The sequence below is a fragment of the Lygodium microphyllum genome, chromosome 9 (genome assembly GCF_053477565.2).
Source record: "Lygodium microphyllum isolate KBCC chromosome 9, Lygodium_microphyllum_v1.1.10, whole genome shotgun sequence".
NCBI classification, from domain to species: Eukaryota; Viridiplantae; Streptophyta; class Polypodiopsida; order Schizaeales; family Lygodiaceae; genus Lygodium; species Lygodium microphyllum.
Genome location: NC_141143.1, coordinates 142,430,716 through 142,454,666, shown reverse-complemented (window position 1 = coordinate 142,454,666; position 23,951 = coordinate 142,430,716).

Below are 23,951 nucleotides of genomic sequence, written 5' to 3'. Positions count from 1 at the left end.
AGCCAACCACCTATGTGCCACCGCGTAGAGTGGAAGAAAGCCAAGAAGAAAGCAGTTGAGAAAGTGAAGAGTCACCAGCACGCAGAGGCGTGACAGATCCAAATGGAAACCATGGGATCGCGGATCAGGCGACAGAGAGTCGTGGGAGGCAGAGTTTGTAAGTATATTTTGATTTCTAGTTTTTTTTAATGTGTATTTCTTTAAATTCTTTATATATTTTAGTCTAATATATTGTGACATCTAATTGTTTGTATATCTCTAAATGTTTTGCAGACTACCATTGTTGGTAGGACACCTACCCCTAGAGAGGTAGGTTACCATCGAGTCCATAACTGCGCAGCGACATGGCTTCACTTTTATGAGGAGGGTCTCATCACTGAGGACCAATACAACCGGGCCATGAGGATTTGACAGCCAGAGGAGGTATGTTTTTCTTACTTTTCTATTAAAAGTATAACTAATTATAACTTTTTCTCCACCTTGTCTATGTAAGCAACCCTAATCTTTTGTGTGTGTAGGCGAATCCGGATGTGGAGCACAGCGAGGAGGGGGATAGCGACGCTAGTAGCCATGGTGGTACTAGCGAGGATGTTTCCTCTTCAGATTCGTAGAGGAGCACCATACCTCCTCATGAGGCCTTCTTTTCTTGTATATGTATGATATCTCTTTGAGCCTACTGCTTGCGGCCACGCTTTAGGTCACAAGCACTCAAAACTTCCCTTGTAAATGCTTTGATATATAATGAATACATGGACTTTCACTTTCAATTCTCGTGCCCGTAAGATACATTGTCTTTTTCCCAAATACACAATCTGATGTATGGAAGGGGGAAAAAAAAACCAGAGAGCATGTGGTTGCTTTGCAAACACATGCTCTCTGGTTTTTTTTTTCTAGTTCTATTTTGCGCGTTTATCAGCGCGTCTAAATTGCAGGTAATTCGCGTTTATTCCCGCGTCTATAATGAAAACTACACGCGCTCATACAACGCTGCATAATTCAAATTAAAAAAGGAAATTAAATATCTTTTTAAAAAAAGACATTTCTTGTTTTTCGTTCGCGTCTATCAGTGCTTGTAAAAGCACGTATAAAAGCGTGTCTATATGCGCGTGTATATGTGCGTCTATTGCGCGTCTATTTGTGAGTGTAAATTCGTCGATGCATGCGATTATAGACACGAAATGATAGACGTGCAAATAGACGGGCAAATAGACACGCCCGTAAGTTTTTCTATGTATTCAAAAATCGCGTCTAAATGTGCGTGTATGAGGCCTTTTTGTTGTAGTGATATTTTGTTAGGCCAAGAGGAACCCTTGTTCTTGTAGAGAATTATTTTATTTCATTAGGCCAAAAGAGCTCTTTGTTCTTATAGTGAAATGGTTTATTTCATTAGGCCAAGAGGGCCATTTATTTGTTTGGTGCAAGTGAGGTTAATGGTTTTTATTTTAGTACTCTATTAAATAGATTTGAGGAGCATATAGAGAGAGCCTCTTGCTGTGCAGAAGCTTTTTGTGGCCAACTCTAGTTGATATCCTTCATTTACAAGTTCTTTCCCTTTATGTTCCTATACATATGTATGTACTTGGGGTATTTTTCTTTTGTTTGGGATTATTATCCACGACATGAAGTCCTAATATTAGGTTAGGTGTATTTGGGGAGGTTTGAGCAGTTGTCTATCTCTTGTAAAGACATTGTTTGGTACTCTAAGATTTGTTTTTAAGGGTAGTTCAAGTGATCATGTCCTGTGTACTTGTTGGGTGGTTGTTTCTAGGAATACCTTTTAGTCTTGAGGCAGCCAGGGAAGCTTGCCAAATAAAAGATAAAAAATAATAAATATATCTCAAATCTATAAGATACGAAGATGTTTATAAAGGGGTTCCAACCCCTAAGATAAGAAAATAAAGAAAGAAAAATCATAAGTGTAGATATTCATTGCCTTGTTGTAACGTGTCCCCTAGTATCATCCAGGACACGTCTTAGCAGTCCATCGGAAAGGATGTCTAGAAAGTCCCGCTCGGCACTCCCATGGAATGTTACAGGTTTTGTGATCTAGTTCTTCCCGCATCTGCCACGTAGCAGAAGTATCCTGGCTGTTCCTACTTAGGATCAACCGGAATTAGGGTTTTCCTAAAGGGGTCATTAGCTAACAGCAACTAGCGTCAGACCCGAGTGAACTACTTTACGCAGAAACGCCAGGTTCAAAGCGGATTCACGCTGCACTTGATTCAAAGAGAATGGGAAACGAGAGGGATGCAAAGCTCAACCTCTCTGCCATAAGGCATAGTCCCTTTCCGTTCCCCTAAAAGAGCGTAGATCGGGTAAGACATAACTCTAGGTCATCGTTCTCGTTATTCTTTTTGATGATGATGATCATTCCGCTGTTCTTCGAGATTTTTGAGAAAAGTTCCCGGCTAACCGGGACCACCCAACCGTAGGACGGACCCATGGCCCATCCTCCGCACTTTCCTCGATTTGTTTTAGTTATGTAATTATCTAACACATTAATTTGACATATAACAATCAGCTTCTTTAATTAACCTTGTTAAGCATTGGTTCCTTCACATAATCTTATCACGAGACATAGAAAAACAACATCAAGCAAGTTCTTTTAACATTTCATCATTTTATCTTTGAAATACAAGGAGTTCCGCTCGTAGGCTTTTCCATAATCTGCCCGAAGGCTAACCAGTAATCTCCAGGGATCACTATTCCAAGCTTCCGCCCGTCAACTAGTATGCGGGCCTCGAGATCCAATCCCGAGTCACGTTAGTCTCTTGTGTAGGACCCGGAAGGCAAGGGATTTACGGCCAGAGCCCCCCTGGCACCCAAGCGTCCTCCTGCTCCAAGTAGAACTCAACGGAGAGACCTCTCACGGCGGGTTCGGTCCACATTCCCGGCGCGGTCAAACAACCCCCTTGGTTAGGGTCAGGCAGGCAGTCGGGGGTAACTGAAGCTGCCTCTCCCTTCAGGCCTTCAACCTAAAGTATAGGTACTTATTTAATTTGTAATTCATAATTCAAACAGAGCCCTAAAATCTCTAGCAAGCACAGACATTTCCATTAATCAACCCAGTTGTATGGCAAACTGCTAAGGAAGTTTTCTTTCCTTTTTTTGAGTGTATCAGCACTCGTTCCCAAGGTGTCTTGTAACTTGGCAAGATCTCTTACATTCCGCTGTAGGGCGTACCCAACTTGGTTAACCCTAAGGTACCTTAGATATGCTAGTTTCTGGTTTACGACTTTCCTTATTTAAAAGGATATCCAAAAATACGTCTTTTTGCAAGATAACTAGCGTAAGGATTTGCCGTCCTTGATAAGGGTTTTTCCCTTTTCTCCTTGTGAATCAATCACAAAATGATTTCATACATGTTGCGCAAGCCCTGCGATGGAATAATCTGTCTAGATTCTTTAAGCTGACGAATGTCAGGCCTAGGGTTTCTTCTTTTAAGAACCTTAGGGACAAACCCTAGTTTCTTATCTTTATGAATTTATTGTCTCTATGGTAAGGAAAGTAGTCAAGTGTTTAGGGTATGAATGTTTCTATGTTTAGATTGGTTCAGTTATCTTTTGGAAGGTAATATTAATCGTCTTGTCACCGTTTTTTTTTTTTGCTATCCTTGTGACAATTTACTTTCCCAATCAATACAGTTTAAATTGGCATATAGCATAATGCCAAGGTGATACAAAGAGCGACAATACTCCTTGGGACAAAAAGGCATAGCTGAGAAATTGGTGTATACACACTTTATTAGTCCCAAGTCCTCAAATAGCAGGGGAAAAGTGTTAATAGAGTGTCATCCAGCAGTCCCCTTTTACATTTTCTTTCCAAATGAATTCGTATATCTAATTTTTATACTTGTTAATTCCTAACATTTAACTTCCATTTTCTTTAAAGATGAACTCATGCCAAATAACAACAATTTCCTTGCTAAGATGTGCAACTAGCAAAGATAACTCCCTAGTAATTTGAGCATCGAAAGAAACCTTTCTTGAATTTAGCTATTTACCATGAATCGTTGCGAAAGGAATAAGACTAATGGTGCAAGATATAATTTCTACACTTTAGGAATATATTACTATAGTAAATGATTAATCTTGCTTGTAATTTTATAATGCTTGATGCAATTTGAAGAAAGCTAAGTTGTATACATTGTCATTCATAAGCTAACTCCTTCGTTAAAAATAACTCGAACAAATATATCCTATCCTTAACAATTTTTCTTTGCATGATCGAGTTAAAACCGAATTAACACCAAGAAGAAAAAACTGGGCTTTGAGGTGAGATATCCACATGGATACCGAGAGATGACCCTCCCGCAGCTACACCTTGGACTTTCTTCGGCAGCATCGTAGTTCGAATGTGAGATAGCCTTTTCCTTTTTCTTCTTGGAATTCCACCGTCTTCTCCTTCCTTTTCTTTTACCTTTTTCCCACTCTTCCTCCTTCACTCCCTCTTTTCACTCCCTCTACTTCCCTCCCTATCTTTTATCTCATGGCTATTTCTTCCTTACGGGATACCATACGAGGCCATGATGATGAATTGGATTTTTAGGACATGGGAGTGTGTGGACATCGGCTTGTTTGATAAAACTAAGAACACAAAGCTCAACTAAGAGAGCACTTGCACAAAAAGATCTAAAAAGTGAGTGAAGGAATTAATGCAAGAGAATGGAAGTCCACAAGGTAGCCTAAGGACAAAGTAGGCCTATGGGTGTGACTTGAATAGTCTAAAGAGCTAAGAGGGGGTAAAAAGAACAAGGGCTTAGGGGGGAATTAAAACCCGGGAGGGGGGGGAAACAAGGGCTTAGGGGGGATTTAAAACCCGGAGGGGGGGAAAACAAGGGGTTAGCCCCCGGAGGGGGGAAACAAAGGGGGTTTAAAGAGAAACATAAGGGGGGGTGAAAGGGGGCTAAGAAGGTTCTTTTAGAAGCTTCCCCCCAGGAAGCTTCTAAAGCTTCCACGTGGGGGGGGGGGAGGGGGGAAGCTTATTTAGCAGACTACAGTGGCGTGTTGATGGAATGGACGGACTGCGACAGTCAATGGCGATGTGGTGGAGGGCAGATGTCAGCGTGATGATCGGCAGTGACGACTCATCTTCCTCCCTCGGCTCGGAGTTATGGCGGCACTTCTCCTCGTCTCGCTCGGCCTCTTCTCTCACGGCCCAGCCTCTCCCTGTAGAGCGGCCCCCCCCTTGGTTAAATAGTGGAAGGGAGGGGGATCTTTCCTCATGGTGTGTCAACACGCATGGTCCTCCTCCCTCCTAAGGCTCCACCAAGGAGCTTATAGCTCCTTCTATTCCCCTCCCCCTCCAGCTCGTCAGTCGGCTGGAGGGATAAGGGGGGGAATTTTTAAAAAAAATTCCATAAGTCCCATTTATTTTCTCAATGCGGAATATTACATTCTCGAGATAAACTGGGGATATTGATGGTTGAGAGTGCCTTCATCTACCCAGGTCGCATCCTCTTTGGAATAATCTTTCCACTGGACGAGGCATTCTCTTAAGGTTCTAGATCTTAACTGTCTTTCCCTAACATCTAAGATCCTTTCCGGCCTTAGTTCAAGGATTCCTTGACTAGGCATTACAATTTGTTGGTCATCAAGTACATGATTAGGATTGGGTACATATTTTTTTAACAAACTGATAGGGAATACATTGTGAACCTTTAGGTTCTCATGGAGTTGCAATCTATAAGCATTGGGTCCTAGGCATTTGAGGATTTTATATGGCCCACAATACCTTGGACTTAGCTTCTTGCATTCTCCTAGGGATAGAGAACTCTTTTTAGGGCGTACCCGAATGAAGACCATGTCTCCTTCTTCGAAGACTCTTTCTTGACGTTTCAAATCTGCATATGCATTTTGTCTATCCTTGGCCGCATGTATGTCTTGTCTTATTGACCTTATTTGATCATCCATGTCCTCCAACATTTCTCTTGAAGCTTCAACTCTTAGGGTTGGATCAGAAAAGTTTAGGGGACTTCAACAATGATGACCATACAATGCCTGGAAAGGGGTCATTTGAATGCTCTGCTGGTAAGAAGCATTGTAGGCAAATTCAACTAATGGCAAGTATTGAATCCACCTCTTTGGCTCTCGACAGCAGTATGCCCTAAGCATATCCTCAATGATTTGATTTACTCGCTCTGTTTGGCCATCTGTTTGGGGATGGTAGGCGGTGCTAAAACAGAGTTGAGTCCCCATAGCTTCAAAGATAGCTCTCCAGAAGTGTGATGTGAAGAGAGAATCTCGATCGCTAATGATTCTTCTAGGTAACCCATGTAGCTTGAATATCTCCTTGATAAACAATCTTCCAATGTCGGAGGCTTTATAGTTTGTCTTTACTGGAATCAGGTGTGCAAGCTTGGTAAGCATGTCAACCACAACCATAATGGAATTGTATCCTCCTTGGACTTGGGGTAAGCCCACAACAAAATCCATACTAATGAATTCCCATTTCATTTGGAGAATGTCAAGCGGTTGCAGTTTCCCTAGCATCATGACATGTTCGGCCTTGATACGTTGGCAAGACAAACATTCAATGATATACTTGAGAACGTCACCTTTAAGCCTCTCCCAATGGTAGCTCTTCCTAACTGCATTAAGAGTTTTTGCATAGCCAGGATGTCCTGCGAAAGGAGAATCATGAGCTTCCCATAATATCTTCTGCTTAAGTGACTGGCTTGCTGGTATACACAGCCTTGTTCTGTAGTAGACAAGTCCATTATCAATGGAAAATTCCTGATACTTAGCTTGCAACTTCTGATTTTGCTCCTTGGTAGATATTTCTTTTATCATTGTTTGGTAGGCCAAATCATGGCATGCTTCCTCTCTAGCTAATTCAGGTATAGGGTTGTTTGGCATAGATAGCTTTGTAGCTAGAGATTTGGCCGTTGATGGATTCTGCAAGATTAGGGAATTTAGGAATGCCTTGCGACTGAGTGCATCGGTAACTATATTCTCTTTCCCTGGTCGGTACTTGATTTCAAAATCATATTCCTCCAATACTTCAATCCACCGACGTTGCCTCATGTTGAGCTCGTTCTGGGTAAAAATCCATTTGAGACTCTTATGATCGGTTACTAGAGTAAACTTGTTACTCAACAGGTAGTGTCTCCAAAGCTTTAGAGCATGGATGACAGCTAGTAATTCCAGATCATGCATGGCATAATCCTTTTCATGACTCTTCAATTTCCTTGAAGAGTATGCTACTGGATGACCTTCCTGCATAAGTACACACCCCAAGGCAAGAATGCTAGCATCAGTTACTACCTCGAACTCCTTATTGAGGTCAGGGAGTTTTAGAATAGGTACTGATACCAAACTTTGCTTCAATTTGTCGAAGCTATTTTGTTCGGAAGTTGACCATGTAATAGAAGTCTGCTTCTTTAGTAAGTCTGTAAGAGGTGTTGCAATCAAAGCATAGTTTTTGATAAAGACCCTATACCATCCTGTCAAGCCAAGAAAGCTACGTATTTCTTTGACGGATACTGGTATTGGCCATTCAAGCACATCTCTGACTTTGGCTGGGTCTACTGATATTCCTTTTGATGATACTATGAATCCCAGATATTCAATCTGATGCTTGAAGAATGCACACTTCTTCATTTTTGCATACAGCTTATGGGCCCTCATTGTCTCCAGGACAAAATCCGAAGTTGAGGTTCATGATCTTCTTCCTATTTAGAATAGACTAAAGTGTCATCGAAGAAGACAAGCACAAAATCATCAAGATATGGTCTAAAAATATCCTGCATTAATCTATTGAAGGTGGCAGGTGCATTTGTAAGCCCGAATGACATAACCAAGAACTCAAAGTGCCCATATCTTGTATTGAAGGCCATTTTTGGAATATCTTCTTCCTTGATCCTTATTTGATAGTAACGTGACCTAAGATCAATCTTGGAGAAGATCTTTGCACCTTGAAGACGATCAAGAAGCTCATCTATTCTAGGAATAGGATACTTGTTCTTAACTGTTGATTGATTCAACCCTCGGTAATCAATACGTAGTCGAAGTGTCCCATCTTTGTTTTTCTGGAATAGTACTGGAGCTCCCCACGGTGAGTTGCTAGGCCGGATGTAACCCTGATCCAACAGTTGCTTGAGTTGTTCCTTCAACTCAATTGCTTCAGGTATGGACATTCTATAAGGTCTCTTTGCAATTGGTGCAGCTCCAGGCACTAGCCTAATTTCATGATCTACTTCTCTTGGAGGCCGAAGTTCAATCAATTCCTCAGGGAATACGTCAGCGTATTCCTTTAGCCAAGAAGGTCCTTCATGAGACTCTTGCTTTTGATCTAACTTGTTGAGTTTGATCAGGTAAACGGGTAATCATTTTCTGACTCCTTTTATGATCCGAGATACTTTAGCTAATTGGATTCTTGGCACTCCTGCCCCACCTTGAGTTGTGACAAATTCCCTTTCAGAGTTTCGAAAGGAAACTTCACCCTTTCCACAATGAATGTGGGTGTCATTAGGCTTAAGCCAATCCATCCCGAGTAGACACTCATGGATACCTAAATTCATGACTCTGAATTTGACTAAAGTCTTCTTTCCTCCCAGGAATAATTCCACCTTAGCAGTTTGCCTAGTACAAGTTACCTCACGACCGTTTGTCAATTCCACAAGTAGGGTAGGTGCTTCTACTGTGGCTATTCCTAATCTTTTTGCACATGCTGGTGAGATAAAGGAATGTGTACTACCACAATCAATCAAGGTTTTGAAACCTTTACCTTGATAGTCTGACGGTGTGTGAATCACCGCGAACTGGCGATTCGGCCCTTTCTTGTGTAAAGCGGAATGGACTGTCGATCTTTCGAATTCTGCTTCCATAGTCGGATCTTCCTCTTCTTCTTCTTTGCATCTTTTCCTATTGGCAATGCAGGCAGTTCTTCCTCTTCCACGGGTGGCGGCTCCTTGATCGCGGCCTGCACCTTGGAAAGGCATTTGACGATGTCCCCCGCTGAGCTTGGAACATTGCCTCTTGAAGTGACCGGGTTCGTTGCAATGGAAACATCGGAGGTTTCGGCCATTACTTTGAGTAGGAACAAAGTTATTGACGTTATTTGTCCTTGCTTTCTTCCTTTATCCGTGATTGTGACCTTGAACTCTCTTCACTTGAGGTCTGAATGCTCCTCTGTTCGGGTCATTATAGGACCAAGTTTTATTACCCCTTGGTCTAGCTTGCACCTCCTGAATTATAGGTGCCGCTCGAATGAGTGCATCCTGAAGATCTGATGGACGCATAGATTCGAGACGGGTATTTACGGGTGGATTTAAGCCCGCGCAAAATTTGGACACCTGCTGCGTCATGTCCATCTGTGGCGCATACTTTAAAAGTGAGACGAATTTAGAGTAGTATGCGTCCAGAGTGAGTCCTAGCTGTTTTAGCTCGTAGAACTCATTCATTTTCTGTGTACGATATGCAGGTGGAAAATATCTCCCCTGCACGGCTTTCTTTAACTTCTCCCAGGTAACGGACCCCTCTGAAGTCCCTTGATCCCTGCACCATTGTTTCCACCAAAGTCTGGCTTCGCTGGTGAGTTTTAACTTGGCGAGCATGGCCTGATTGGTAGGTACAATACCAGCTGCTTCAAAGTAATCCTCCATAGATTCAATCCAAATTTCAGCATCAGACTGGACGAATCTGCCTCTCCCGTCAAACTCGGGTGGCTTTATCTGCTTGAGGAGGAACTTCTTCTCCTGGGTCACAGCAGTACTTGATGTAGGGGGCGAATTTGGAACCTGTACCTGGGGTTGTGCCTGGATAAAAGTTTTCTTAACGTTATTATATGATAATTGACGTTAGCTTATCTTTAGTTCAGCTATCTCGTAAATAATGAAGCTAATTAACTTTTTAACAACTCTGATGCACAGCCAGATATTGATAAAAGAAATCTTTATTTATATTTACATGGGCGTAACCTTATACAACGTCTCGTGTGATGATAATCCAATCATTACATTCAGTTTGGGGAGTTAGGAATCAATAATTCATTGGAAGTTCAGGATACCCTTTTCGTTGGAATCCATACTTCTCATGGCGGCCCAACACTTTAATCCTGTCGGCTAGGATTACACGGGTTACTTTCTCACATACATATGAGTTCATTTCAACCCTCTGACCTTGAATATGTAAAGTCGAATTTACGTGAGCTTCCACAAAAATGAATAGCTTCACGACTTTCAAGTCTTCCAACCACTTGATCCTCTTTAGGTTGGTCTGTAGATAAGCGAACCGGTGGGCGACTATGTAGTAGATTCCTGAAGACCCTGTCCATCTTCGTTCTATGTATAAAGGTGATGGATTATAAATGTGCTCCAGGATGTTCATCATCCCAATTCTTTGTCTATAAAGCGGAGAATGCATTGCAGTCGTAAACATGACCTGAAACACCAAAAACTTGTTCCATGCTTCATAGTTCTGCAAGACAGCATTGAAGATGAGGAAATGTTTGGACAGCAACAATTTCTTTATTTCACTTTATTGAGATCTCATAAAAACAATTCCGTTGTTGGTCGGCTCTGATACCAACTGTAACGTGTCCCCTAGTATCATCCAGGACATGTCTTAGCAGTCCATCGGAAAGAATGTCTAGAAAGCTCCGCCCGGCACTCCCATGGAATGTTACAGGTTTTGCGATCTAGTTCTTCCCGTGTCTGCCACGTAGCGGAAGTATCCTGGCCGTTCCCACATAGGATCGACCAGAATTACGGTTTTCCTAAAGGGGTCATTAGCTAACAGCAACTAGCGTCAGACCCGAGCGAACTACTTTACGCAGAAACGCCAGGTCTGAAGCGGATTCACGCTGCACTTGATTCAAGGAGAATGGGAAACGAGAGGGATGCAAAGTTCAACCTCTCTACCATAAGGCATAGTCTCTTTCCGTTCCCCTAAAAGAGCGTAAATCGGGTAAGACGTAACTCTAGGTCATCGTTCTCGTTATTCTTTTTGATGATGATGATCATTCTGCTGTTCTTCGAGATTTTTGAGAAAAGTTCCCGGCTAACCGGGACCACCCAACCGTAGGATGGACCCATGGCCCATCCTCCGCACTTTCCTCGGTTTGTTTTAGTTATGTAATTATCTAACACATTAATTTGACATATAACAATCAGCTTCTTTAATTAACCTTGTTAAGCACTGGTTCCTTCACGTAATCTTATCACGAGACATAGAAAAACAACATCAAGCAAGTTCTTTTAACATTTCATCATTTTATCTTTGAAATACAAGGAGTTCTGCCCGTAGGCTTTTCCATAATCTGCCCGAAGGCTAACCAGTAATCTCCAGGTATCACTATTCCAAGCTTCCGCCCCGTCAACTAGTATGCGGGCCTCGAGATCCAATCCCGAGTCACGTTAGCCTCTTGTGCAGGACCCGAAAGGCAAGGGATTTACGGCCAGAGCCCCCCTGGCACCCAAGCATCCTCCTGCTCCAAGTAGAACTCAACGGAGAGACCTCTCGCGGCGGGTTCGGTCCACGTTCCTGGCGCAGTCAAACAACCCCCTTGGTTAGGGTCAGGCAGGCAGTCGGGGGTAACTGAAGCTGCCTCTCCCTTCAGGCCTTCAACCTGAAGTATAGGTACTTATTTAATTTGTAATTCATAATTCAAACAGAGCCCTAAAATCTCTAGCAAGCACAAACATTTCCATTAATCAACCCAGTTGTATGGCAAACTGCTAAGGAAGTGTTCTTTCCTTTTTTTGAGTGTATCAACACTCGTTCCCAAGGTGTCTTGTAACTTGGCAAGATCTCTTACATTCCGCTATAGGGCATACCCAACTTGGTTAACCCTAAGGTACCTTAGATATGCTAGTTTCTGGTTTACAACTTTCCTTATTTAAAAGGATATCCAAAAATACGTCTTTTTGCAAGATAACTTGCGTAAGGATTTGTCGTCCTTGATGAGGGTTTTTCCCTTTTCTCCTTGTGAATCAATCACAAAATGATTTCATACATGTTGCACAAGTCCTGCGATGGAATAATCTGTCTAGATTCTTTAAGCTGACGAATGTCAGGCCTAGGGTTTCTTCTTTTAAGAACCTTAGGGACAAACCCTAGTTTCTTATCTTTATGAATTTATTGTCTCTATGGTAAGGAAAGTAGTCAAGTGTTTAGGGTATGAATGTTTCTATGTTTAGAATGGTTCAGTTATCTTTTGGAAGGTAATATTAATCGTCTTGTCACAGTTTTTTTTTTTTGGCTATCCTTGTGACAATTTACTTTCCCAATCAATACAGTTTAAATTGGCATATAGCATAATGCCAAGGTGATACAAAGAGCGACAATACTCCTTGGGACAAAAAGGCCTAGCTAAGAAATTGGTGTATACACACTTTATTAGTCCCAAGTCCTCAAATAGCAGGGGAAAAGTGTTAATAGAGTGTCATCCAGCACACCCCTTTTACATTTTCTTTCCAAATGAATTCGTATATCTAATTTTTATACTTGTTAATTCCTAACATTTAACTTCCGTTTTCTTTAAAGATGAACTCATGCCAAATAACAACAATTTCCTTGCTAAGATGTGCAACTAGCAAAGGTAACTCCCTAGTAATTTGAGCATCGAAAGAAACCTTTCTTGAATTTAGCTATTTACCATGAATCGTTGCGAAAGGAATAAGACTAATGGTGCAAGATATAATTTCTACACTTTAGGAATATATTACTATAGTAAATGGTTAATCTTGCTTGTAATTTTATAATGCTTGATGCAATTTGAAGAAAGCTAAGTTGTATACATTGTCATTCATAAGCTAACTCCTTCGTTAAAAATAACTCGAAAAAATATATCCTATCCTTAACAATTTTTCTTTCCATGATCGACTTAAAACCGAATTAACACCAAGAAGAAAAAACCTGGCTTTGAGGTGAGATATCCACATGGATACCTGGAGATGACCCTCGCGCAGCTACAGCTTGGACTTTCTTCGGCGGCATCATAGTTCGACTGTGAGATAGCCTTTTCGTTTTTCTTCTTGGAATTCCACTGTCTTCTCCTTCCTTTTCTTTTACCTTTTTCCCACTCTTCCTCCTTCACTCCCTCTTTTCACTCCCTCTACTTCCCTCCCTATATTTTATCTCACGGCTATTTCTTCCTTACGGGATACCATACGAGGCCATGATGATGAATTGGATTTTTAGGACATGGGAGTGTGTGGACACCGGCTTGTTTGATAAAACTAAGAACACAAAACTCAACTAAGAGAGCACTTGCACAAAAATATCTAAAAAGTGAGTGAAGGAATTAATGCAAGAGAATGGAAGTCCACAAGGTAGCCTAAGGACAAAGTAGGCCTATGGGTGTGACTTGAATAGTCTAAAGAGCTAAGAGGGGGTAAAAAGAACAAGGGCTTAGGGGGGAATTAAAACCCGGGAGGGGGGGAAACAAGGGCTTAGGGGGGATTTAAAACCCGGAGGGGGGGAAAACAAGGGTTTAGCCCCCGGGGGATTATACCCAGGAGGGGGGAAACAAAGGGGGTTTAAAGAAAAACATAAGGGGGGGGTGAAAGGGGGCTAAGAAGGTTCTTTTAGAAGCTTCCCCCCAGGAAGCTTCTAAAGCTTCCACGTGGGGGGGGGGGGGGGGGGGAAGCTTATTCAGCAGACTACGGCGGCGTGTTGATGGAATGGACGGACTACGATAGTCGATGGCGATGTGGTGGAGGGCAGATGTCGGCGTGATGATCGGCAGTGATGACTCGTCTTCCTCCCTCGGCTCGGAGTTATGGCGGCACTTCTTCTCGTCTCGCTCAGCCTCTTCTCTCACGGCCCAGCCTCTCCCTATAGAGCGGCCCCCCCCTTGGTTAAATAGTGGAAGGGAGGGGGATCTTTCCTCATGGCGTGTCAACACGCATGGTCCTCCTCCCTCCTAAGGCTCCACCAAGGAGCTTACAGCTCCTTCTATTCCCCTCCCCCTCCAGCTCGTCAGTCGGCTGGAGGGATAAGGGGGGGAATTAAGAAAAAAATTCCATAAGTCCCATTTATTTTCTCAATGCGGAATATTACATTCTCTCCCCCTTGGAGGAATCGAGATGTCCTCATCTCGAGTTAAACTGGGGATATTAATGGTTGAGAGCACCTTCATCTACCCAGGTGGCATCCTCTTCGGAATAATCTTTCCACTGGACGAGGCAATCTCTTAAGGTTCTAGATCTTAACTGTCTTTCCCTAACATCTAAGATCCTTTCCGGCCTTAGTTCAAGGATTCCTTGACTAGGCATTACAATTTGTTGGTCATCAAGTACATGATTAGAATTGGGTACATATTTTTTTAATAGGCTGATATGGAATACATTGTGAATCTTTAGGTTCTCAGGGAGTTGCAATCTATAAGCATTGGGTCCTAGGCATTTGAGGATTTTATATGGCCCACAATACCTTAGACTTAGCTTCTTGCATTCTCCTAGGGATAGAGAACTCTTTTTAGGGCGTACCCGAATGAAGACCATGTCTCCTTCTTCGAAGACTCTTTCTTGACCTTTCAAATCTGCATATGCCTTTTTTCTATCCTTAGCTGCCTGTATGTCTTGTCTTATTGACCTTATTTGATCATCCATGTCCTCCAACATTTGTCTTGAAGCTTCAACTCTTAGGGTTGGATCAGAAAAGTTTAGGGGACTTCGACAATGATGACCATACAATGCCTGGAAAGGGGTCATTTGAATGCTCTGCTGGTAAGAAGCATTGTAGGCAAATTCAACTAATGGCAAGTATTGAATCCACCTCTTCGGCTCTCGACAGTAGTATGCCCTAAGCGTATCCTCAATGATTTGATTTACTCGCTCTATTTGGCCATCCGTTTGGGGATGGTAGGCGGTGCTAAAACAGAGTTGAGTCCCCATAGCTTCAAAGATAGCTCTCTAGAAGTGTGATGTGAAGAGAGAATCTCGATCGCTAATGATTCTTCTAGGTAACCCATGTAGCTTGAATATCTCCTTGAGAAACAATCTTGCAATGTCGGAGGCTTTATAGTTTGTCTTTACTAGAATCAGGTGTGCAAACTTGGTAAGCATGTCAACCACAACCATAATGGAATTGTATCCTCCTTGGACTTGGGGTAAGCCCACAACAAAATCCATACTGATGAATTCCCATTTCATTTGGAGAATGTCAAGCGGTTGCAGTTTCCCTAGCATCATGACATGTTCGGCCTTGATACGTTGGCAAGACAAACATTCAATGATATACTTGAGAACGTCACCTTTAAGCCTCTCCCAATGGTGGCTCTTCCTAACTGCATTAAGAGTTTTTGCATAGCCAGGATGTCCTGCGAAAGGAGAATCATGAGCTTCCCATAATATCTTCTGCTTAAGTGACTGGCTTGCTGGTATACACAGCCTTGTTCTATAGTAGACAAGTCCATTATCAATGGAAAATTCCTGATACTTAGCTTGCAGCTTCTGATTTTGCTCCTTGGTAGATATTTCTTTTATCATTGTTTGGTAGGCCAAATCATGGCATGCTTTCTCTCTAGCTAGTTCAAGTATAGGGTTGTTTGGCATAGATACCTTTGTAGCTAGAGATCTGGCCGTTGATGGATTCTGCACGATTAGGGAATTTAGGAATGCCTTGCAACTGAGTGCATCGGCAACTACATTCTCTTTCCCTGGTCGATACTTGATTTCAAAATCATATTCCTCCAATACTTCAATCCACCGATGTTGCCTCATGTTGAGCTCGTTCTGGGTAAAAATCCATTTGAGACTCTTATGATCGGTTACTAGAGTAAACTTGTTACCCAACAGGTAGTGTCTCCAAAGCTTTAGAGCATGGATGACAGCTAGTAATTCCAAATCATGCGTGGCATAATTCCTTTCATGACTCTTCAATTTCCTTGAAAAGTATGCTACTGGATGACCTTCCTACATAAGTACACACACCAAGGCAAGAATGCTAGTATCAGTTACTACCTCGAACTCCTTATTGAGGTCAGGGAGTTTTAGAATAGGTGCTGATACCAAACTTTACTTCAATTTGTCGAAGCTATTTTGTTCGAAAGTTGACCATGTAATAGAAGTCTGCTTCTTTAGTAAGTCTGTAAGAGGTGTTGCAATCAAAGCATAGTTTTTGATAAAGACCCTATACCATCCTGTCAAGCCAAGAAAGCTACGTATTTCTTTGATGGATACTGGTATTGGCCATTCAAGCACATCTCTGACTTTGGCTGGGTCTACTGATATTCCTTCTGATGATACTATGAATCCCAAATATTCAATCAAACGCTTGAAGAATGCACACTTCTTCATTTTTGCATACAGCTTATGGGCCCTCATTGTCTCAAGGACAAAATCCGAAGTTGAGGTTCATGATCTTCTTCCTGTTTACAATAGACTAAAGTGTCATCGAAGAAGACAAGCACAAAATCATCAAGATATGGTCTAAAAATATCCTGCATTAATCTATTGAAGGTGGCAGGTGCATTTGTAAGCCCGAATGACATAACCAAGAACTCAAAGTGCCCATATCTTGTATTGAAGGCCGTTTTTGGAATATCTTCTTCCTTGATCCTTATTTGATAGTAACCTGACTTGAGATCAATCTTGGAGAAGATCTTTGCACCTTGAAGACGATCAAGAAGCTCATCTATGCTAGGAATAGGATACTTGTTCTTAACTGTTGATTGATTCAACCCTCGGTAATCAATACGTAGTCGAAGTGTCCCATCTTTGTTTTTCTGGAATAGTACTGGAGCTCTCCACGGTGAGTTGCTAGGCCGGATATAACCCTGATCCAATAGTTGCTTGAGTTGTTCCTTCAACTCAATTGCTTCAGGTATGGACATTCTATAAGGTCTCTTTGCAATTGGTGCAGCTCCAGGCACTAGCCTAATTTCATGATCTACTTCTCTTGGAGGCCGAAGTTCAATCAATTCCTCAGGGAATACGTCAGCGTATTCCTTTAGCCAAGAAGGTCCTTCATGAGACTCTTGCTATTGATCTAACTTGTTGAGTTTGATCAGGTAAATGGGTAATCCTTGTCTGACTCCTTTTATGATCCGAGATATTTTGGCTAATTGGATTCTTGGCACTCCTGCCCCACCTTGAGTTGTGACAAATTCCCTTTCAGAGTTTCGAAAGGAAACTTCACCCTTTCCACAATGAATGTGGGCGTCATTAGGCTTAAGCCAATCCATCCCGAGTAGACACTCATGGACACCTAAATTCATGACTCTGAATTTGACTAAAGTCTTCTTTCCTCCTAGAAAGAATTCCACCTTAGCAGTTTGCCTAGTACAAGTTATCTCACGACCGTTTGCCAATTCCACAAGCAGGGTAGCTGCTTCTACTGTGGCTATTCCTAATCTTTTTGCACATGCTGGTGAGATAAAGGAATGTGTACTACCACAATCAATCAAGGTTTTGAAACCTTTACCTTGATAGTCTGACGGTGTTTGAATCACCGTGAACTGGCGATTCGGCCCTTTCTTGTGTAAAGCGGCATGGACTGTCGATCTTTCGAATTCTGCTTCCATAGTCGGATCTTCCTCTTCTTCTTCTTCTTCGCATCTTTTCCTATTGGCAATGCAGGCAGTTCTTCCTCTTCCACGGGTGGCGGCTCCTTGACCGCGGCCTGCACCTTGGAAAGGCGTTTGACGATGTCCCCCGCTGAGCTTGGAACATTGCCTCTTGAAGTGACCGGGTTCGTTGCAGTGGAAACATCGGAGGTTTCGGCCATTACTTTGAGTAGGAACAAAGTTATTGACGTTATTTGTCCTTGCTTTCTTCCTTTGTCCGTGATTGTGACCTTGAACTCTCTTCACTTGAGGTCTGAATGCTCCTCTGTTCGGGTCATTATAAGACCAAGTTTTATTACCCCTTGGTCTAGCTTGCACCTCCTGAATTATAGGTGCCGCTCGAATGAGTGCATCCTGAAGATCTGATGGACACATAGATTCGAGACGGGTATTTACGGGTGGATTTAAGCCCGCTGTCGTGTTGCTGCTCATCCGAGTCGTATACACCTCCATTTCTTTTATTGTGCATTTGTGTTAATTTCCGCATGTGATTCATTGTTTGTGTGATGCATTTTAATAATCCGCATCCAATGTATATATTCCCTTAGTGCATGCGCATGATTTTGTTTGGATGCATGATGTGCGTGTATTAGAAAAATATGAAAAACTGATGCCAAAGGATCTTTGTCCTGCTGCTATTTGTTCTAGCTCTATGTGCAATGACAGTCTTTAAGATCACCACATGCTATACATCTCGGTATGAAGGTCAAAAACCAGGAACTTCAGGGTTGAGGAAAAAGGTTACTGTTTTCAAACAATCAAATGAAGTTACTTTTGTTTCTGTAGTCAAAGTTTGCTCCAACATGATAGCCTTGGTGCAAGTGTTTTGAAGATATGCTACAAGAAGGACATTTAAAGGAGGAAGCAGAGTTGCTGCAAGATATGCCTCTTGTAAATAATCTTGGTTGCTTGGTTGTCAATGTTAAATTAATGCAAAAGGCATGGTGACATATTGCTAGCACAACAATACTTTGACAAAATTGTCTCATTGAATTCACATGATGCCTCATCTTATATGCTCATGTCAGACCTTTATACAAGGGCCGGAATGAGGGAAAAAGCTAAGAAAAGAGAGATATTTTTGAAATGCTATCAATGGCAGGCTTGCAGAAAAGCCAGGAAAAGGAAGGACGCTTTTGGAACGAAAAGAGGGGAGGAGCGGCCTGTGCAATATAGAAAAGTGTAGAATTCGAATAGTGGGCTCCTCCGGTCTCTCTCTCTGAGGTCTGTCTGTACAAGATGCTTGTGACATAGCTTAACTTTTGGTGGCGTTCGTGCAGGAAGACGCAACACTGTCACGCAGATACTCTATTGTCATTGTTTCACCGGCCAAAATGCAAGCAATTGCCAGGTTTTTTTCCATCAAAGGAAGGCTTCTCTAAGAATCCGTGCTGCAACATATTCAAGTTGTCAGTCCCTCTGCACGTCCTACCATTTTCCAGCGGTCTGAGTCTGGAGCCCCTGAGCGCCTGGGAAGAGCGGGCTCAAGCAGTGAGGCTTCTTGCCGTTCTTGTAGTCTTTGGGACTGTCGCTCTCTGGACATTCAGAAAGCAACGGTTATGGCAGATTGAGTTTCAAGTTATTCCTCGCTCGACAGTAGATGATGCCAAAGGAGGACGGGATGAGACACTGAAGACGAGATGAAGCAGGGTTTATGTGAGAAAGACTACAAGAGCCGCCAAGTCAACTGTGCAATTCACATGCGGATCAGAGGTCAAAAGTGTCAAACGAAATGTAAGTCGAAGCTGGTCCAAGCTAACCAGATGGCGCCTGTGATCAGTTCGGACGTCGTCTTGCAGCTCCAAGCGATCCTACCTTCAATCTTAGCAAAGCTCATTGAGAGAAGCAGAAGATCTGCATCAAGAAGTTCAGTTACAACATCCAGAAAGCTGGCCTGTCTCATCAACAGGGCGCAACCTGACAGCCGTCTTGCAGCAGCAATCGCATGCTCCTGACCTCCCCCCTCTGCTAATCCTCCAGAAATCAACAGCTAGTGAGTCTGCTGACTTCATGCTTGTGGTTCTTGATTATCAGCCCTGATAGCTGCTTTTGTATATTTGAAGACATTAAAGAGCTCCTTCAACCGTATGGAGGTGCTTTGAATGGTATGACCACTGGTATCTAATTGGCCGTGAAGGTGGCTATATACAGAAACATTGCAGCACCGCAGAGAATGAATTTCCACTCAAATTGTTTTACGTGACTACAATCGAATGAAACTGGTGGTTGAACAGATTTATCTGGGTCCTTCCAAGGGGGTGTCATTCAGCGACCTATTAAGTCACCAGAAGAGAGCACCTCCGAGAGTGATGGTTCTTCTGGAGAAGATGAGGTTTTACTTGGTAATGAACTGGAGGAACCTGCTGTCAATCCTCACAGTGAGAAGGAGAAGTATGAAAAGGAAACAAAGAGTGTGAGAAATACTAGAGTACCTGAGAGTCCTTGTGAAAGTGGTGTATTGATAGAAGGCAACCTGACCCTGTACCCTTACCTTGTTGTGAATATTGGGTCTGGAGATGCTCAAGCTTTCAGGAAGCTATTGTCCTTGCAGTTGAAGGTGATTCCACAGAGATTGACATGTTTGTGGGAGATGGCCATATTCAGGAGGTCTTACATGCTTCCCACATGGGGGGGGCGAGAGTACTGTAGATTATCTACTCAGACCGATCGATGGGATGCATACTATCGAGTCCTTTGGCCTTGGGAGACTTCCACTTGGTGCCGATCACACCTTTCTCAGTTTCTCACTCCTCACCTCATTACCATCACCACCTGCAGATATCATACCCCACATGCATACTACCACACACTTCACTCATGAGCTCTCACATGTTTACTCATAGCATGTGGAGGAGCACATCACGTCACTTGATCCATACGCACCCCTTGATACACTGACCACTAATATCACACGCGTTCTGCATGATTCTGCTACACTCAGTTTTCCACATCACACATACACGCACCCCCTCGGACCGGTACCATGCCACAGAACAGGTGGTATGATGATGAGTGCCGAGATCTACGTTGACAGCTACGCGATTTGGAGGCCAGAGGAGAGATCACACACAGATAGGCGCAGAGACGCATGCACCACTTGACCCACCGTAAAAAGCGGGAATGGGAGGAGGAGAGATATTGGGATATATACCACCTTCTTATGAGCAGAGATTGTGCAGAGGCATGGAGGCAGATCAGAGAACCACGCTCACCCACACCGATACATGACCCTGCAGTATGGCATGGATACGCATAGAGTTTATATCATGTACCCGCATAGCCGCCGCTGATACCCACACCATGTACACCAAGACCGGGTATTTCATCATTTTTCACCACTAGTATGGTGAAACATGTTATCTCACGATTACAGCATGGCCGCACTCTGATCTTCAGGCAGAGCATATTATATATGGCAGAGACACATTGGCTCCACTCATTGCTCACCTCTTCAACCGTGCATTGTCTGAGGGGTTCCCTGACTCGTGGACAGAGCACACAATTGTACCTATCCACAAGTCAGGGGATCCTATGGATCCTAACACGTATAGAACCATCATGATTGGGCCAATTTTGGCCAAACTTTATGGCACGGTGATGGAGGAGGAGCTCAGCACACTGGCAGAGAGAGAGTGCATGTGCGCACCCGGACAGGCAGGGTTCAGACGGGCATTTTCTACCATAGACCACATCTTCACTCTCCGTTGTCTGATCGACCAGACATGAGTGAAGAAACAGAGATTGTATTGTTGCTTTGTGGATTTCCGCAAAGCCTTTGACACGGTTCCGAGAGAGAGGCTTTTCAGACGCCTACTTGATCTGGGGGTGGATGATGACATGATGTGGGGTATTTATGCACTATATGAGTGGGTTACTGGCAGAGTCAGATGTCCGGGAGGTATATCAGATCCCCTTGTGAGCACCATTGGTGTGAAACAAGGATGCCCACTCTCACCGACTCTATTTGGGCTATACATTGATGAGATAGCAGAGTTTATTCAATAGCGAGCCAGTGGAGGTATGGATCTCAGTGGAGCCACAGTTCATATCTTACTATATGCAGATGACATTGTGTTGATCTCAGATTCAGGTCAGGGATTATAGCAGCATTTATTAGCATTGGATGATTTTTGCATATAGAGAGGCATGACAGTGAACCTTGGTAAAACCAAGGTTCTTATATTCCATATATGAGCTCAGATACGCAGACAGAGTATTTTCATGGCACTAGGAGGGAGTATTGAGGTCACTGGATCATATGTATATTTGGGAGTCACCTTTACAGCAGCTTCAGGGATTTTCTCAATGATACAAGGAGCTCGTGACCGCCTCACTAGAGGATACTCAGCATTGGCTCTTACGGAGTGACAGTGTCATCAGGCACATTTCCAGGAGCCCCGCACAAAGGGGTGGCTCTTTGATACTCTAGTCACTCCAGCACTGATGTATGGAGCAGCTATATGGGGGCCAGGCCTTGCCGATTATGTATGGACATTGATGGAGAGACCTCAGGTGATCATGATATCTAGATTGATTCGCAGCAAGGCCTCAGTCCCACATGACATTGTGCGAGCAGAGCTTGCCACACCGCCCATGCTAGTCGAGGCATTATTTCAGACAGTCTGCTTCCTACACAGATTTCAGGATATGAACAGAGATCGCATTGCATACAGAGTATATACGGCATCTCAGGAGATGGCTCGAGTGGGGGATACCACGTCATGGTATGCACAGACTAAAGCTTGGTTTGACAGACATGGGCTGGACATTGATAGACTCCCACCTCTTCTATATGATACTCAGGCTCCCACTTACACCCTCTCTCTCTCTGAGAGGAACAGAGTCATCAGACAGGAGATATGGCATATTTATATACAGAGGACATGGGTTAGCCCTGCATAGCCCCACTGCCATCGAAGATGGCACATTATTATACACAGTTCTTGAGCATATCAGAGCAGGGATTCATAGAGATTCCGAGATATATGCAGATCTATATGCCACATCGATTGAGAGTTCTTATTGGACAGCTCAGGGTATCATCACATCAGCTTATGATTGAGAGTGACAGAGCTTATGATATGATATCTCTCAATTTTACAATGAGATCATCAAGAATAATCATTCATAACCCCGATTAGGTCATGGATACCCCTTCCAAGAGGTATTTCTAGTATGAAAAGTTACTAGGACTACTACAGTATCCCCAGAGACCTCACTATTATCACTTCACTTCAGTCTTTACTTCAAGTCTTCAACAGCTACCTCTTAGAGCTAATTTCAACTTATATTCATCCCTTCCCAAGATTGGAAAACTTTTCCAAGCTTCACATCTATCCATCATCACTTTTACAGAGGCATTTAGAACATAGCAGAACAAAAAAACATCTCTACAGACACTCAACAGAGGGTCAATAGAAGGCATCAAAAAGCTTTTAGCTCGACTTAAATCATTCCAAACTATCAAGAATCAATCAAAAAGCTTCCAAAAACTCTCATCATTCATCAATCATCACTCCAACCCTTCATACATAAGAAAAATAAAGCAAAACAGAAGGTCAACAGACTCAAACAGGCACATTCAGACATTAATAGAACATCAACAAAACATGTCAAAACATCATTTCTCCACTAAAAACATCATGAGCTTTCAAAACATAGTCAACCTCATCCAAAAAACTCCCAAGCGCTACCAGAATAAATAAACATCATGAAAAATCCATAAAAAATCAACCATTCAGTCCACAAAAACAACAAAAATCAACCAAAAAATCAAGTCGTTTCAACCCTTAATATATCCCCACACTTAATTAGGGAGCACCCTCACGACCTAGAAAAAAGAGGATATAAGTTCAAAATAACTCTATCTTCTTTAGTATCTTCAATAAATACCATCCAGCCACGATCCCATATTATAACATGTATCTAATAAAGAATACAACGAAAGGAAAACACCTTTATCCATTATCATAACTTAAAAAGATAAAAGCATAACAAACTCTTAAAGGATATAAGAGGTTTGTTATCTTCCATCAAAAGCATCCATCCTGTGGATAAAATCTCGAACTACCATTAATCATGTTTTCAATCAGCTTTATCTTCATCTTCAACTCCACTCAAGAGGGATAAAATACAATATATACACCATAAAACATATACTCAACTCACATGGACACTAAACAATGTAGTCTAAATGGCACATGCTCCCAAAAACTGAAGTGCAAGGATAAATATTTTCATTGAAAAATATCAATACATCCAAGAGAGTGTCCATAGGCTATGCAGGATGAATATATTTTTTCTTGAACTTCATACTTAGCATGAGACGTTCCCTGACTCTTGTTCTCATCCACAAAATGTAGAGGCACATTTTGAAGAAATTGTAAGCAACACATCCTTTTCAACATGATAATGAACCAAGTAGGAAAAGCTTGTGCAAA